This window comes from Sturnira hondurensis, unplaced genomic scaffold, assembly GCF_014824575.4.
Source record: "Sturnira hondurensis isolate 20B ecotype Veracruz unplaced genomic scaffold, ASM1482457v3 Scaffold0018525, whole genome shotgun sequence".
In the NCBI taxonomy this organism is placed as follows: Eukaryota; Metazoa; Chordata; class Mammalia; order Chiroptera; family Phyllostomidae; genus Sturnira; species Sturnira hondurensis.
Genome location: NW_028091156.1, coordinates 2,642,753 through 2,649,377, shown reverse-complemented (window position 1 = coordinate 2,649,377; position 6,625 = coordinate 2,642,753).

Sequence of the window (6,625 nt, the reverse complement as noted above, 5' to 3'; positions counted from 1 at the left end):
GCTTAAAGGTGCCATGATGTAGAGTTACGGTTAAGTGTTTTAAGACTGGGGGAAAAAAATAAGTCAACGGGACGACCCAAAGGGTGAAAACCATTGTGTTACTGGGTCAAGGTTTGTGTGCCAGACTCTTTAAAAAAAAAAAAGGCCAATATTCAAAATGTCGGAGTCTGGGTAAGAAAAGCTTTATTGATTGAGAAGGTGCCAGCTCCAAAAGATTGGGGGGGGTTATAATTTTCACAAATCCACCTTAAGAGAGCCCAGAATCCAAGCATCTTTTAGGCCGAGGAACAGGAGGAGGGGACAAGCGGTGGGTGATACCTGGGCGCCTATGGGGATCCCAGGGCGAGTGGGCCACCTCTCATCCCTTTGTCGACTCCTGCTGATCGGATTCTGTGTCGAGGCTCCTGGGAATCTTTGACAAAAGCTCATGCAACAAGCAGACTCCTGTTAACAATACATGTCTGTGGCAGGAGCCATTCTCCCGAAGGCCCTGGGAGAAATACAGGCTAGAATGCTGAGAGTCAGAGCCAGCCGGCATGTCACTGTTACTGTTAGAGAAAACCAAGATCCGCGAAGAGACCCCCCTGCGGAAGCGTGGTCCCCGAGTGGCTGGGAGGCAGGGGAGCCCAGCACACCAGAGGAGGGCAGGAAAAAGGATCGGGAAGAAAGGGGGAGGTAATTCAGACACGCCGAAGAGAACTGGTGTGCAAACACTCACATTCTGCCATGTAACCCATCGACTCAGCTTCACATTTCTTTCCGGATGAGTGTTTACGAACACAGCAGGCCTGTTTGCACACCGCCCCAGCCCTATTTAACCCCGTGCACTGTCTCAAGGTCCACTTGTCTTCCCACCTCATGTTTAGATTTGTTTTGCATGTCGGCATGTTTTGAAAACTTGGTAGAAGTGATGTCATACTGCACATATTTGACAATTAAAAACATTAACATTACATTCTTAAGATGCTCTAGTACGTGAGTGTAACACTAAGTTGGTTATTTTGACTATTGTTCAGTATTCGACTGTACAGAAGTCCAGTGCATCCTGTTACGCTGTGAAGAGGGCAGCCAGGTTCCTGCCGGATTTCTGCGTAGAATCGGGGTTAGTTCTTAGAGTGTGGTCCTGGGCGCTCACAATATCAAAACTATTTCATAATAATACTAAGATATTCATCCATTCATTCATTCATTTATACTGAGTTTGGAAAGAGAGAAATAAGAGGGAGAGAGAGAAAGAAACTCTGATCTGCTGTCCCACTTATTTATACATTCACTGGTTGATTCCTGTACGTGCCCTGACCGGGGATCAAACCTGCAACCTTGGTGTATTGGGACGACGCTCTAACCAACTGAACTACCCGGCCAGGGCTCTTTGCCTTTTTAATTTTCCTTCTCTCATGCATATACTGGAGTTTTCCAGAAGCTGCATGACACAGTTTCACAAGGGGCTGAATGTAGAAGATATGAGAATCCAGCTGTCTTCTATTAAACTACTAAAAAGAATGACAATAATGTAAATAAATGCCACCCTTTTATTAAAGCTATTTTTCTATTTGCAAAATGCAGGTATTTTCATAAGTGTATGTATGTGTTAATGTGAAATGCTTATTATTTGTAAAGGAAGCAGAACATCAATATTTAAAACATTTCTTAGTTGTAATTTCTAAGCAGGACATAATTAACCCGCCTGACAAACAGTCTGTGAGTGTAAAGGGGACCAGAGACCAAACACCCGGAGGGCTGCCGCTTCACCTGCTGGCTTTCAGTTCAACGTCCTTCAGCCGCGCTGGCCTCTCCAGGGACTCCATTCGCCCTGTATTTCTCCTTCCGTTTGCACTGAGCCAGGATGGCCACACGAGGGCAGCAGATGCTTCCAGAAGCCACCATGGGACCCAGAGCCTGTTTTCTCAGTCCAACTTGTGACATTGAGTTCCGGTGCTGGAGAAGGAAAGATGATACACCCAGGTTCTCCCTGGGAGAAGCTCAGGTCCAGAGTGTCCCTTCCTGGGGAGGGCTGGGGTTTCGATCCAGTCCAGAGCTGACCACGTGGCGGGGGGTTGCTGTGTTCAGTGGATGGATAACACCCCGACGTCGTGCAGGGCTGGGCTGAGAAGTCCGTCTTCCAGAATCTCAGCTTTAATTTGGAAGTTTGCTCTTGTTCCCATTGTCTGTGAGGAAAATGTACTCTGCACTCTTTACCGTGCTGACGTAAGAGACTTCCAGACTCTTTTCATAAGTTTATTTGACGATTGCTGAGAAGCAGGATCTCTGGTGCTCTGGAGAATGACAACTTTGCAGCTTCTTTAGTGCACTTGGAATTAAGGAGGGAATTTAAGGAAGATTACATGAAGGTGGGAGAAAGCAAGGCGGAGACTGAATTACAGGATAGTTAATAAGATGACGTGTTCTTTTCAGGGCGATGACGTTTATTTCAAAGGTGTGTCCGCCTAGATGTACCGAAACAGTGGACAGGGCCATGGTAAGTTCTGGAAATCAGGACACTGCCTGTCTCTTCTGGCAGCACTTCTGTCCAGGGAAGTTCCTCAAAGATGAAGCTAACTTTTCTGGGCGCCTTCCGTACCCTGAGCTGAAACTCCTCCGTGTCAGAGGACAGCCCTTCTGGGCCAGCAGGGCACTGTGTTACTGCTGCCTTCTGGCTAGGAGCTCCGGTCCCCGACCCCAGTATCTTTCTCCTTGACACGGAGAACTGAAGGAGTGCGCTCTACCTTCTGAGCGCAGGGACTGCGTCTCCCAGGGTCCCCTGCAGTGGGCGTGGCAGTGTGACTGAACTCCAGCCCGGGGAGCGAGGGCAGAAGGGACGTGTGCCTCTGCCAGGCCCGGCACATTCAGACCTCCCATCCGCATGGAGACCACTCCCAGGGCAGCGCTGGAGGTCCCGTGGGGAAGATGCGTTCGTCAGCCCTCCTGGAGAGGAGCTCCCTGCTGACTTTCCCACAGTGCACCTACCTACGGTTGTAAAGGATTATGGACCAATGTGTTCTCTCTTCCCTCTGTGGGACTGTTTGGAGTTTATCACTTTATTTGGTCCTGCTCGAGCTGTCATTTATTTATTTATTTATTTATTCTAAACATCCATGTGTGGCTGCCTCTTATGCGCAACCCATACTGGGGATCTGGCCCACAACCCAGGCATGTGCCCTGACTGGGAATCGAACCGGTGACCGTTTGGTTCACAGGCTGGCAGTCAATCCACTGAGCTACACCAGCCAGGGCCCATTCCTTTATTCTTGAATCACAAGATCAATCGCACCCAACTTTTCTTCAGATATCTTGAGATTCTCCTTCCTAAGTCTTGGCACACACTGGACCATCTAGCAGACCCCTCCAGCTGTGCCCATCTCCCAGTGAGTTTTCGCTCACTTTGACCAGAAAACCAGATTCCCTTGGTTGTGCAGAATGAGATCCAAAATGGGGCTCCTTTTCATTTTCTGTGCTTCCTCAGACGTGGAAGTGAAATTGGCAAGGACTTAGCAAAAACTGTATTGCAGTCTTAATAGAATGAGAAAAGAAACTACAGGTACAACGGCCTGATTCATAAGGAAGGTGACAGATCTTGCTGAGTGGAAAACCCTAACTCCACACCTTGATGGACTGAACCGGCTGAGCTGATCATTGACTCTGCAGAACACAGGGAGGAGAATCTGGAGTTCTGGAGATAATCCAAAAGGGAAGGGCTAGGAGGAGAGATGGGAAGGTGAAGCGAGGAAAGGAACAAGCTAGACTACTTACTCCATGAGGGGAGCCAGCCGGTAAAAGCCCTCATAGGACGGGATGGCTAGGGACTTTTGAGAACATGGGTATCTGATATTTCATCTGAGCTTGTGGTGTGGGTCCCCTCCACCACCCCGAAGCGGGTGGCACAGCTCCGGACTGGGACAGCACACAGATGACGAGGCAGTCCACCAATGGACAGGCCTCAGCAGTTGCCAGGGCTCCAGGCCAGAGGTGACCATGGGGATGGAAGCCTCCTCCCACCTTCCACCCTGGCGTCCCAGGAATGGGCCAAAATTGGGGGGGAGGACGTTAGACCTTCACAGGATGTGCAATGGGTGTTTGGAACCAGTCTTATCTCGGGAAGCTTTAGCTGACATCGGCATTGTATAATAAATAAAGCCAGTGCTAAAAATAATGAAGGCAATCATTATAAAATTAAATTAAGAATTAAGTAGGTAGGTCAGGTATTTGGCACCTTAGACCACAGAGGCCTGGGGAGTCACGTAATGTGCCCACAGGATCTGGTGTCCTGGTACAGCTCTGCAGGCTTCAGCGTCCCTGGCCCTGAGTCCCTTTTTCTCACCCCCTTCCTGGGAGGAGAGAGGTTGCCCAGATGGAAACAGAGCGGCTTCTCCCCCGTTTCTCGGACACCACGTGCTCTGGCCCCCCCACAGGCCCGGCTCTTTCCTGAGACGCTCCCCCCGGGGCCTTGGGATGGTCAGTGACTAGTTCTCTCCACCAGCTGCGCTGAGAGCCACGTGCGGCGGGAATAAGGAAGAGCTGCCTGTCCCCGTGGGTGACCAATTTTCCCTACTAAGGGGAAACATGTGAGACACAATACATTCATCCGTGATCATACAGATATTTTATCTGGATGTCAGAAGGTTTTCTTTTTCTCATCCAAAGATGTAGAACCCAGACCAAGGAGAATGAACCAAAGGAAAAGAGATGCAGGGTCCATAAAAAAGAAAAGTTTATCTGACCCACTGGCCCCCTCTTTTCCAGAGAAGGGTGTGTGTGTGTGGACTGGTGAGGGGGGAAGAGGTTTCCTGAGATGGGGAAGTGCCAAGGCACAAACCCTGAGATAAAAAGTCATAAATAGACCCAGGGCCTGACCCAGAGCCAGGCTCAGTGTCCTTGGACTGGCAGGACTTGGAGGCCAGGTCCTGGCTTGGGGGGGCTGGGGCTGAGCAGCTGCCGTAGAAATTTCCATGTGCTGTGTACCAGCTCTTGAGAAATTCTGGGACTCCCACGGCATGGGGAGGGCCTGGATTATGAAAGAAGCACAAGATGTGGTCCCAGCTCCCAAGAGGCTAGGTCCCTGGAGAAGAGACTCAAGGCACGCTTGCCAAGAAAGCTGGTGAACAAGTGGGTTGGAAAACCCGGAAACAAAGTTGGGAAGAGGGTGGAGGCCTAGACCCAGTCAAGAAAAAGTCAATGTCACCTTCCACTTACTAGAACCTCATTTCACCTTCTGAGGTACATGTTGAAAAAGCAAAGTTCACATTAAGGTAAAAGCTGACTTCATTACTTTAAGTACTATTAAAGGGGTCATAAACTAGTGACCTCTTTATTTTTTAAATTAAATTTACTGGGATAAAATTGATTAATAATATAAACTTCAGGTGTACAACCAACTTTATTCGCCTAAGGCTAGTCTTATATGAATTTCTTAAAAAGGAAAAATATTATGATTATTATAGTTGCTAGAGTGAGATGTTAAGAATTCGGGTTAAAATTGCAAAATTATTTTTAATACCAAAATCCATGAAAAATTCTCAAAAGACATCGATTTCATGTCTTGGTGATTGTAATCCAAAGCTCTGAAGTGTGTAATTTTGTAAAATAGATGTTAGAGCCACCCCGGAAATTGAAGACGTGCGTGTTCTGCCCCTCTCCCTAGATTCGGGTCATGTGTTTACGCTTTGCATGCATGTGGACCACAGTGCTCAACACACGGCCACATTCTCAATGCACCGGTTAGGACGCTCAGTCACGTCCGAAAATTGCTGGTTTTATCCCATGGAGCTGGGCCCTCCTATACCCTCACCAAAAGTTCACACTGGCTTTTAACTTCCTTGGTCACCGGCAACACGGAGCCTCGCGTGTGCCTTTGGTCCATCCTCATTATGTGAAATTCTTTTCCTTGTAGCTTTCTAAAGTCCCCTTCACAGCCTCGTTCCCTTCACCCTGCTTCTGGATACCTCAGAAAGAAGCGATGCAAGAGACTGATACACAGATAGGCTTAAATCGGGGTTTTCAGCTTCCAGCACATTCTTGCTGCTTTTGTGTCTACGTTTGGGGCCCAGAAGTGGAGACTACTTGTAAATTTAAGTGAATTTAAAAAAGTTTTAAAAAAGCACACAGTGAGTGTCTGTGGGAGAACAAAAGTAAAATACGTATTCAGTAACTGGGATGGCTTCCCCCGCACGCCTGATAATTTTAGGACAAGAGAATGAATTATACACTACTTTTCAATTTAGAGAGTGCGGCATCCCGATCTGTGTCATGTAATCAGTTATTTTTCGTTGATGAAATCAATTTAGAATCAGAATAGTTGCCTGAGGCAACGTGGCAGGGGGAGGTGACTGGAAAGAGGGGCATGAAGAACTTTTGGGAGGGGAAAAATTGTTCTATATCTTAATTCGTTGGTTACATGAACTATTTTATTTATAAAAGCTTATGAACTGGACTATATGCTTAAGATCTATGCATTTCACTGCATATAAATTATATTTTAATTGAAAAATAGAGAAATTAAGCCAATGATTTGGCATACTTGGCTAATTTCTATATGCTATAGTATGTTGCAAGGAAATTAATCTGAAAATGAAAACAACCCCCCACTGAGAAGGCAGGCACATGCGGCAAGCACAGGCTAAAGAGAGCA